The sequence below is a fragment of the Lactuca serriola genome, chromosome 5, assembly GCF_051521515.1.
Source record: "Lactuca serriola cultivar US96UC23 chromosome 5, Lser_US96UC23_V15, whole genome shotgun sequence".
In the NCBI taxonomy this organism is placed as follows: domain Eukaryota; kingdom Viridiplantae; phylum Streptophyta; class Magnoliopsida; order Asterales; family Asteraceae; genus Lactuca; species Lactuca serriola.
Genome location: NC_136412.1, coordinates 323,326,964 through 323,339,531, shown reverse-complemented (window position 1 = coordinate 323,339,531; position 12,568 = coordinate 323,326,964).

The window sequence follows — 12,568 nt, the reverse complement described above, 5'->3', positions numbered from 1 at the left end:
AATTGAACCGGTCACCCTTCTCAGATTTCTGCAGCTGGGAATTTGCCTGCCCCCCTTTTTTTTTGTTTTTTTTTTGTTTTTTGTTTTTTTTGTTATACTTGAAGGTAATGTAATAACAACCCTTTGACTCAAAATTTGGTTCCTAAAGTGTGTAAGTGGAACCGAAAGGGTAGTAATATAATCCGAATGGTCTAAGCGAGAAAATGACCATGTGTGGAGCATAAAGATATAATGTAAGCTCCTCTTCAAATTTGTGAATTTTTATTTCAAAAATAATGAAAATGTCCACATGCGGACTAAAAGACTTCTCCAAAATCCTAAGAAAATCGCAAAAAGATATGGTGATGTAAAGAGACCGGATATGGATTCTACTCGGGGACAAGCACTAGTGCTTCATCCTAACGGTTCAAACATGATCAAGTGTGATCCTCTCGGCGGTAGTGACTGCAAGGCTAAGAAATCCATTGCTATAGTATATCCTACAGTCATTAGTATTGTATGCATAATTCTTCATGAAAACTACCTGTCCATGATCACTTACCCCTTTAAGCTACCAGCATCTGATCCCAAGTATGAGATCCCAAACTGTAGCTAATGGTCCCCGTTCGATGGGTGAGATAACAACAAGATCCTGGACCAATAATGATACAATAACTGTGAACCTATTCCATGGCATCCAGGGGTGAGAATAAACAGACAACAAAAATGCATGAATGTTAATGCCTAAGCTAAATGTTATGCAAAAATATAAAAGGTGAAAAAGAAAAAATAAATTTTTTTTTGGATTTTAAAAAAAATGAATGAAAATTAGCTTAAATCTAAAATGTTATGCAACCTAATTAAAAATGCATGAAAAAAAATATAAAAGGAAAATGAAATGCCCCACCCCAAGCTTAAGAACAAGCATTGTCCTCAATGCTTAAGGTAAGGGCAAAAATGACCTAAATCGGAGGATTGGATGACGGGAGATGTTTGTGGCGGTGGTTTCGTGAAATTACGACCAGTAGAACTCCGACAATCTTGAATTTTCCGGCAAGGTGGGTGCTGGAAGGTTATATGAGAGGAATGGAGTGGGAGGTCAGATGATTAAATGAAGAAGAAGGGAAGCTGAACATTTTAATCTATGGGTCAAAAAGGGTCAATTTCGGTCAATGTTGGTCAAGAAAAGTCAAAAGGTCAACTCATTAAAACCTTTGGTCAACACCTGGTCAAATAATAGCCAAAAATAGCCCAAATTGCCTAGCACAGTGCGCGGGTCGCGCAGAGTAGCACGCGGGTCGCGCAGACCTTGCAGTTAAGTCTTGGGCCAATGTCGCTTCATCACACCTGGCCGCGCAACCCACCCGCGCAACAGCACGCGGGTCGCGCAACCCGCTGATGCTGATCTTCATTTTCGCTTCATTTTTCTTCGGTTTTCACCCGTTCTTGCTTCGGACAGCCCCAAACACCTAGAAACTCTTGATTTCTTCAAAAACAACTCTTTTAAATCCCAAAAATATCTTCCAAACTCATTTATTCAAATTAAAAACACAAAAACACAATGCTTTCCAAAAATGCCATTCTTTAACGTCTTTGGCGTGACGCCTCCAAACTTCACTTTAACACTTTGGGGCGTCCAAATGGACGACATCTTGGACATTTGAATCAAAAACTTCATTGAATGGCTTCAATCGATGTCCATTAACCTTGTAAATTTTCCCCGTGTCGACATTTTTTAATTTCCACACCTCCATTGAGACTCTTTTCTTGTATTTGACTTTCTTTTTACGGGAGAACTATATCGGACTCAAACCTTTGATAATAGCAATCATCCAACCATATTCTTTCTTGTACTTGTTCATTAAGGTGACCAACTCTTCCTTCTTTGACATGGTTTTTGAGTAGGTGACCGGTTGGGCGTCTTCTTTCTTGTGATACGTATCCTTTGAAGAGTCCGACAAATTTATCGCTTCCATCTCTTGTGGTTGGTCTACCAATGGAGTTAGTTTCTTAATGCTAGTGGGCGGCTCAACCTCTCTTTCATTAACCCATATCACTTCCTCTATAGTTTCATTGTCAGCTTTTTCAATTTCTTCTTCTTCTTTAACAACCTCTTCCACTTCTACTTCTTCTTCCTCTTCTTCATATAACACTCTTGGGCCATCACAAATTTTCTCATCATTCAAAGGAATGGAACATGCGCTATGCGATGGGCTCTTTTCAGATGGTATTTTTTCTTGAGCTTCCATTATACTAATTGATTGAGCAATTTGTGTTATTTGTTGCTCTAAGCTTTTGAGGCTAGCTTGAGTTGTTTCCTGGAAAATTTGGGTAGAAGTGGCAATGCTTTTCACAATGTCCTCTAAGGATATGCTTGGCGTTTCAGTTTGTTGAGGAGGGTAAGGATAGGGTTCTTGGAACAGTGGAGTTGGTTGGTATTGGTTATTTCCCCATGTTTGGTATGGGTTTTGGTAATGGTTATTTTCCCAAACTTGGTTGTTGTCCCACCATTGATCATGTTGAGGCTGATCATAACTCCATTGGTTTGACCAGTAGTACCTTCCTTTCTCTTGCACTTCTTCCCATTCTCCTTGTAAATATGGACACATGTCGGAATGATGTCCATTTTGGGCGCAAAAATCATGAAGAAGAGGTGTGGGTTGTACACTTTGGTTACTTTCAATTATCATAACTAACTGAGCTAGCTCAGAAAGTTGGTCTTCGGTGCAAGGAGTGTTCATTTCCGAACCATACTTCTTTTTTTTTTATTTCGGGATTTTAAATTTGAGTACCTGCACAATGAGATCTAGGCATAGAGAAACAAATTGATTAAAAATAAACCAATCCCCGGCAACGGCGCCAAAAATTTGGTGGTTGTCGAGGCCAACACAAATAATAACCCTAAATATTACACACTAAAATAGTGTATAGTGGTAAAGGGATCGAATCCACGGAGATTGGTTCAATTTATAACTCTATGAAAAATCTCTTTGTAAAAATACTTGTAAAATGACAATAAAAATAAAATGGGGGGTTTTGGTGTTTTGAAATACTTGAAACAAACTAGAATTAACTATGATTTAAATAGACAAATGCAACAAAAATAAGAGTTTGATGTAAAATCAATGAGGGAAAGATGGTTGACTTAAAGTTTCCTCACTTTGACTTTTGATGAACATATCATTAGAATCCAATGGTGCAATACTTTGATTTAAATCCTTAATTTGGCTATAGTAATCCAAGGAGCTTGAGATTACCTAGACTTTTCTTAATTGTTGAAATGGCTAGAGAAGCTCACAACAATTTCCTTAGTCAAAGTCACTAATTCCAAATAGCATGTAATTAGTGAAAGTCAACTAGCATTAAGAACCAAAAAGTCACCAAATCCAAGAGGGGTCAAATGCTTTCACCACCATGTTGGAGGAAATGTTTTTATGATTGTGTGAAGCAAAAACAACACAAAAATCATTTGTTGCTTGCTAATTTGAGGATCCTTTACTTAATCAAGAAATTAGCCAACTAATCACCACAAACACATTTAAACTCATGAACTAAAACATACAAGTAGTGATAAGATGTTAAAACACAAAACATTCCCATAAAGATTTAAGAACATGTTCATGGATTCTTCAACATTCAACAAAAGTTCAAAGGATTAACCAAAAGTCAACCAAGATTAGTTTAGCCAAGCATGGCTAAACCCAAAGAAACAAAGTTAGAGAAAATTGTACCAAACATTAAGCAAGAATCAAGAGGTAAAAATATGATGTTCTTCAAATGTTCTTGGCCTTCAAAAGTCTTCAAAACTCCAGAGAGAATCTCCAAAAATCGGATGTCCAAGAGTCTCCAAAAGATGGGCACCAACCTTCCTCAAATAGCTCAAAAGAAGAATTTCCGAAACTGCCCCTGCAGAGCCTTGCGCGACCCGCGTGCTGTTGCGCGGGTGGGTTGCGCGGGTGGTCCCTGGATGTAACATCTTTGAGGTTTTGGGCCTCCATAGCTTAGCCCACTTAGCCCAGATCGAATCCAATCACCTCCTAGCCCATTTTCTTCAAGTTTTTCTTCATTTTAAGCCCAATTTGACCTCTCCAAATCCTCCAAAGCTCGTGCACTCTCCCGATTAACAATCTATGCAAGCTTGAATAAACTCCCGTATCTTGCAAATTTAAAGTCTATTTCTCTCCAAGCCTTCAAATAACCATCAAGCTCGCTCCATGCATCATCTCCACAATCACCAAGCCTAACATCATTTTTGTCTACCAAATCTCATCGCTTCCCATACGTCCCGAACACTCCAGCTCCGCTAGACCCGAAAATCTGCAATTATGCGCACAAGATTCGAAAGTACCTGAAATAGTCATAAAATAACAAAAGGGAAAATATGCATGGAAATTATCTAAATTATGAATGAAATATGCTAAAATAAACTATAAAAAGAAGTAAACAAAACTAACTATCACCTTGCATGCTAGTTTAGGCTTTATGCTTTGGAAAAAGAATGTTGCATGTATAATTAGAGAAAACTATGATCCAAAGCATTAGGCTTGTATGTGCACCATAGGAACGTTAGAGTACATAAAACCATCAGTGGTATCAGAGCCATGGGTGTTTTCTATTATATTGATGCAAATGTTTGATTTTCAAAGTTGGAAAAATGACATTTCTGGACACTGCCTGATTAACTAGACGAGTCCCTAGATGAACTCGACGATTTTGATCGTTTTTGTCTTGAACTCGACGAGTTGGATCATCTGATGGCACGATTTTCGTGTTTTTTTGCCTGTATTAGATTAGGATCATTACCACAAATTGTTTTGGTTCATAAAATTTGATTTTACTACTATGGTAATGTTTATCCCCATCCAAAAACATGAAGTTTGTCAAATTTGAAGATAATTACTTGATTTTGTGAAAAACTAATTATTTGTAAAATTGGAAGTTATCTTGTAATGTGAATCAAATTAGTTCAAAATGGTAAATGATGAATTATATGATAATTGGATTTGTTAAATTTGAGCTACATGTTTCTTGAAAAGTTCCATAACTTGTCCTCAAGTTATGGAATATGAAAAGACCTTATTTATGAAACAATTAACTCTTGTAAGTTATAGAATTCAAGAGGTCTTGAAAGGTTTCATAGCTTGTCCTCAAGTTTGGAATTTGAAAGGTCTCATTCATGGAGATTAAAAATCCATAAGTTATGGAAATCAAAAGTTTCTTGACAAGTTACAAAACTTGCCCTCAAGTTTTTGAACTTGAAGAGTCTCATTTATGAAACTTTCATTCCAAACCCTAGAATTTTAAAAGTTTAAAATTCAACCCTTATATATATATATATATATATATATATATATATATATATATATGTATAAGACAAGTCAGTCTTACCGTTAGTATGCCTCATTCACGAAGTCGATCTATAAGGGGGGTATAAGGATACTGTCTATAAAATGGTGGTTTAATGGGTGTCCACTCTCACCCACTACTTCATTGACTGGTGGGAGACTGTTGGATATAGTGTCTAAGTCCATAACTATATTTGGTATGTACTTGACCCGACCCGGCATGGTCCATTTGGGTTGCACTTCACTCGAACAATTTATGGATAATCTTTTGAGAATAGTACAAGTTATGATTTATTAATATATTATAAGTTCTAATATATTAATATAAGATCATATTATTTAATTAGTATTGATCTATAATTAATCTAGGATTAATTTAGAGATCAAAGATATTACTAATTAAATATGGGCTTCTATATTTATATAGTGTGGGCTAATGCTTATTTGGAATGGGCTAGGCTTGCATGGAAAGTCCATGGATACTCCATGGAGCTTTAACCCATGGATCTCATGGAAATGAAGAGACATGGGTATTAGGGTTTACATGGATGTAACCCTAATCTACCACACTATATAAAGGAGGCTTTGGTTCTTGAAATCACACTAGTTGAAGTGAGTAAAGCAAGAGGGCCGATTTCAAGATAGCAGTGACTATTCTCTCAAAGTTCGAAGTTTGTGGTGATTTGTGATTTCCATTTGAGGCATCCACACTATTGGTGCTAGGCTCTAAAACTCCAAGGAATCAACTACAACTACAAGGTAAGTATTTCTACTAGATTTATTTGATTCAAGTTCCCCATGCCATGCTAGTTAGGATATGAACCTTGGAAAATTAATTATTTGCATGTATCTTAGACAAACATAGATCCAAGGTTTATTAGGGTTGCATGTACACTTAGGAAGTGTTAGAATGCTCAAAACCCAACAGAGGGTCGTTAGTCGAACCGATAGGATAGGACATTAATCTTCATTAATAAGTATAATGATATTATAAAGTAACTAAACTTTTATAAATGTCAATCATAGTTACTTTAGGAAAAAATGTGAAAATGGTGCTATTCCATGAAACTGCACTTTGCACCTTGTTAAGTCGTTAGTGGAGCATGTGTGGTTAACCGACACACTAATTTAGCACTGACAATGTGTGGCAAAGGGTAGCTTGATGATAATCATGGATCAATGGAGCGTGTGTGGTTAACTGGCACATTGATTAGGTGATTTGTAACATTAAGTTTACCAAGCTAATTTGCATGGTTATTCACACCTTGTTTGTGATCCTCGGTATCCCAGTCACAAACTTGAAGGGCATAATCGAGATTTAAACATGTCATTGAAAAGTGCAATGAATCTCAAAAGAATCTAGGAATTTCAATTTATTTAAAAATTATAATAATCCGTTTCGTTTTTTATAGTGGAAATTGGTAAATTGTCATTTACCTACCTTCAAATATTTTACAATTGGATTACGACATCCCTCTTCCTAATTGTAAAATATTGTGTTGGGTCCTAGCCTTAATATTTCATTTGGGTGCTATATTAAGGATCCTTATCTAATCTAAATTTTGTCTTTCTTTCAGATGTCTTCCAACACTGCCTCAAACTCAAATGCTTCTTGCTCTTTCTCCCTCACAAAATTATGTAGGCGGGTCATTTTTGATGGATCGAACTTCAATGATTGCATTTGAAACATCCGAATGGCCATTCGCTACGAGGACAAAGAATATGTTCTCGACCAGTGTCAGCACCCGCTCCTGCGACTCTTTGGATCACTGACGGCCGCTAGGGTCGGGCAGATGCGCTTGCGGTGAAGAGGAGGGCTTTCCAGCAGACGATAGAGGAGGCGCGTGCAACTCCCGATGTTGTAACGGGTATGTATCTTCTCCTTGTGAACATTATTTTTGCTCTGGTATTATTTGATTCGAGGGCTACCCGATCTTTTGTGTCGCTTGCGCTTAGCAACAAATTTGTTGGAGCTACTGGGATTGTACTCTGCAGTTGTTCAGTGAGCGGTATCTGGTTAATCTGGTTCCCATTCCTCTGCATGGGAACAAGGTCATCGTGGGCATTGATTATTTGAGCTATAATAGGGTAGTGATTGACCGTGAGCAGCAGCTAGTTTGGATTCGGACCCCAAGTGGGGGAGACTTGGTGATTTAGGCTGAAAGACCGCAACGTGGGTTGGTTTTGTGTTTTGCAGCGAGGGCCAGACATTGTCTTCATTATGGTTGCTCGGGTTTTGTCGCCTATGTCATGAATACTCGGGAAAAGGGTAAGGCGATAGTGGAGGATGTGCTGATCATACGGGATTATCCGGATGTGTTCCCGGAGGATTTGCCAGGGGTACCTCCAAAGAGACAGGTGGAGTTTAGGATTGATTTGGTTCCAGGTGCGGCTCTGATAGCCAAAGCACCATATCGGCTGGCTCCTCGCAAGATGCAAGAGTCGTCTACACAACTGCAGGAGATGTTAGACAAGGGATTCATTAGGTTGATCAGTTTGCCTTGGGGTGCCCCGATTCTGTTTGTGAAATAGAAGGACGGGTCTCATCGAATGTGTATCGACTACCGGGAGTTGAATAAGGTAACGGTGAAGAAACGGTATCACCTTCCGAGGATGGATGATCTTTTCAACCAGCTTTAGGGTTCATCTTGGTTCTCCAAGATTGATCTACGATCGGGTTATCATCAGATGCGGGTCCGAGATGAGGATGTGCAGAAGACAACTTTCCAAACTCTATATGGTCATTATGAGTTTGTGGTGATACCATTTGGGCTCACCAATGCTCCTGCCGCGTTCATGGATCTCATGAAATGGATGTGCAGACCGATGCTGGATCAGTCAGTGATAGTCTATATTGATGATATCTTGGTCTATTCCAAGACTCGGGAGCAGCATGAGGAGTACTTTAGGAAAGTGTTTGAGACATTAAGGCGGGAGATACTTTCTGCAAAGTTCTCCAAGTGCTATTTCTGGTTGCACGAGGTATAGTTTCTATGGCACCTTGTCAACTAGAAGAGTATTCTGGTCTATCCGGCCAAGGTAGAGGCCATGATGCAGAGGGAGGTTCAGAGGTCTCCATCTGAGATTCGGAGTTTTCTTGGTATGGCGGGTTACTATCGGAGATTCATCCAAGATTTCTCCAAGATCGTTGTTCCATTTACCTGACTGACCAAGAATTCGGTAACATTTTGCTGGAGGCATGAGCAGCAGGCAACTTTTGAGACTCTCAGACAACGGTTGTTTGAGGCGCCGATTCTGAACCTACCCGAGGGTGTTGATGATTTTGTGGTTTATTGTGATACCTCGATCACGGGTTTGGGTGCAGTGTTGAAGCAGCGGGGTCGAGTGATCGCTTACATGTAACGACCAAAAATTTCAACCAATTTAAAATTTTCGAAAACAACCCGATTCCATTAAAGTTATTACAAAAAGGTTTTCAATACAATTTATTTTAAGTATTCCCAGAATCTCATCACAATATAAACACGAGGAGCGGTACGATCACGCCTTCGCCTTGCCACGGTCTCCTGAAGAACCTGAAAAACATTAAACCACAACTGTAAGCCCGAAAGCTTAGTGAGATATCCCCAAAATACCAACCACATATACCATACACGCATAACATGCCATAACATATCCACTCACAGAACAGCCATGCACTTCGGGTCTACTGTGGGACTGGTCCGCCGCACCGGCCAACAGTCCACCTGGTCCACCCTCCGAGTCTAGCCATATACCTCGAGTCTACAGTGTGATTGGTCCGCCCGCACCGGGCCTTCAATCCAACTGGTCCACTCTCCGAATCTAACCACATACATCGAGTATGTAGTGTGATTGGTCCGCCCGTACCGAGCCTTCAATCCACCTGGTCCACTCTCTGAGTCTACATTATGATTGGTCCTCCCGCACCGGGCCTTCAGTCGGCCTGGTCCACTCTCCGAGCCTCGGCACGTCTGGTCTGCCCTCTTGGGGCCTACAGCCTATCCAGACCGCTCGCTGGGCCTTCGGGACAACCGGTCCGCCCTGGGTGTCTTGGCCTACAGCACAAAGCAGGACCCGCCTCAACCCAACTCCAGTTCAAACAACCATGTGCACATAAACATACAATCATATAGCAATTCACAATCAACAAGCAGATCAAACAGATCACATAACATATCATCATCCTAACCAGGATACCGACCTAACCGGTCACTAGCATAACATCACCCTACATATCAGGGAACCGACCTTAACAAGGTCTCTAACATATATCATCCTAACTACCAGGATGCTAACATATCAAAGCAATAACATAACAACAAATACCCGGATCTCAATTCGATAAAGGGCCGGCCTTGGTGCCTTAGACCCTGTTGATATAGTGATGATAACTCACCTCGAAACTGCCGACTGAACAGATAACCCAAGCTGCTCCGATCACTGATACGGTCTCCACCACTGGACAACTACCAAGGCACTGAACTCAAAACAATATTCAACAATTACCAAAATGCCCCTGGAATCAACTGGTCAACCCTTGGTCAAATACAAGGTCAAAGTCAACCCCTGACTGACTCTACTCGCCGATTCAACCCGATGACTCGCCGAGTCCCCATGCTCAGAATTCCCCCAATCCGCGACTCAACTCGCCGAGTCACCCCGAGACTCGCTGAGTCCAACAACTCTGAGTCCACTCACACACAACTCATCGAGTCATCTCTTGACTCACTGATTCACGGCTCAACCAAAAAAGATTGGGACTCTTCGACAAGACTCGCCGAGTCCAAAAACAGACTCGTCGAGTCTAAGGCTATGTTCAACCTACTCGCTGAGTTGTTCTTCCTACTCGTCGAGTTCCAGGCCATCTTCATCCAACTCGCCGAGTCCCAGCCTATCTTCAATCAACTCGCCGAGTCCACCCATGTGACTCGCCAAGTACCACCGGGTCTGAATCCATACAGAGGCTTTCCAAGCCATGCAGATGATCCAAACCATAGATCTACCCTTTCTAAGGCCATCCATCACGTAAAGTGGCAAACTTTACGTGAATCCAAGGAGATTTAGGCACTTAACACTCTAGGGCTAGGGTTTGGGACAAGATAGCTCCTTCAATCACTCATAAACTGGGACTTTTATGCATTCTAGCCCTTCTCCATCCTTGATCTAAGGTAGCAACCTCAGATCTAACCTCTAAACTCCAATACACCAAAAGATATGATCTCTAACACCCCAAAAATGATGAATCTAGAAAATAGCAGCTCAAACAATGAAATAATACCTCAAAAGGAAGCTCCAAGAGAAGATGAATCTGGATCCTTGCAAAGCCCTTTGATCCAAGTCTCTTCTCCTTCAAGATTTCTTCAACAACCACTTCTCCAAGCTCCAATTCACTCAACAATGGGGTTTCCTCACGAAATTAGGGCTTTTGGAACTCAAGGGGTGATAAGGAGGCTGGGGAGGAGACATAATGTTCTTTATATAGGGCTCAACCTTCAGATTTAGGGTTTTCTCCACTCAGCACCAACTCGTCGAGTCCACCCATGCTACTCGCCGAGTTAGTCGTTTAACACGCGACTAGAGTCGCGACCCTACTCGCCGAGTCCACTCGTGGACTCGCCGAGTCGTTCCTTCCCATTTTACTCTTTTAGCCCTTCAACTTTACTCTTGCTATTCCGGGATGTTACATTACACTTCGAGGCAGTTGAAGCCTCATGAGGCGAACTACTCGACGCACGATTTGGAGTTGGGGGGCCATTATTTTCTCCCTCAATATTTGACGACATTACTTCGATGAGGTTCGTTGTAATATTTACATGGACCACAAGAGCCTGAGGTATTTGATGGATCAGTCGAACATGAATATGAGGTAGCATTGTTGGTTGGATGTGGTGAAGGATTATGATTGCGAGATCCTATATCACCCAGGGATAGCCAATATGGTGGCCCATGCTCTCAGCCGCAAGGTGGTTGCAGCTCCGATCAGAGATATATGCTTGAGGATGACAGTAATTACTCCATTGTTGGAGCGGATCCGGGAGCCTCGGGTCGAGGCTATGAAGGAAGAGCATCAGAAGAGTGAGCGTATTTTGGGTTAGGTGGCTTCCTTCGATTTTGATAGTCATGGATTGTTGAACCTGCATCGGAGGGTCTAGGTTCCCTATTAGGGTCGTGTACGCCATGTGCTGATGGAAGAGGCCCACAAGTCGAGGTTCTCCATTCATCCCAGGGATACGAAGATGTATAGGGATCTCCATCTTGACTATTGTGGCCCTGTATGAAGCGGGATGTAGCATGGTACGTGGAATGTTGCTTGACTTGCAAGAAAGTCAAGGCCAAACATCAGCGACCTCATGGAAATATGCAACTGTTGGAGATTCCCGTATGGAAATGGGAAGACATTACCATGGATTTTATCATGAAGCTTCCCTGGACCGCGCACATAGTGGATTCTATTTGGATCAACATGGACCAATTGACCAAGAGCACACATTTCATCCCGATCCAGGAGAGTATTTCTGCAGAGAAGTTGGCCGAGATTTATGTTTGGGAGGTGGTGTCACGTCATGGGGGGCCGGTATCGGTCGTTTCAGATAGGGATGTCCACTTTACTTCTAGATTTTGGAAGCGGTTTCATGACGCGGTGGACACTCATCTCTGAATCAGTACGGCATTTCATCCACAGACCGATGGTCAGAGTGAGCAGACCATTTAGGCTCTTGAGGACATGCTACAAGCGTGCGCGTTGGATTTCGGTGGAAGTTGGAATACCTATGTTCCGCTGGTGGAATTTTCATAGAATAACAGTTATCACGCCAGCATCGATCAACCTCTTTTTGAGATGATCTATGGGAGGAAGTGTAGGACCCTTATTTTTTGGGGAGAGGTCGGTCAGCGAGTTATGGGGAGTACGGAGGTGGTGCTCAAGACCACAGAGATGATTCGGCAGGTTCAGAGCAGGCTCCAGACAGCTCAGAGTCGGTAGCAGAGCTATGCCGACATGCACCAGTCAGACTTGGAGTTCCAGGTGAGAGATATGGTTCTCCTGAAGGTGTCACCATGGAAATGTGTCATCCGGCTCAGGAAGTGGGATAAGCTGGGCCCTAGGTATATTGGTCCCTTCAGGGTTTTGGCTCGAGTGGGTTTGGTAGCTTATCGTCTCGACATTCCAGCCGAGCTCAGGCAGATTCATAGCACTTTTCATGTCGCTCAGCTGCGGAAGTGTTTAGTGGATGATTTCGCAGTTGTACCTTTGAAGGATATTC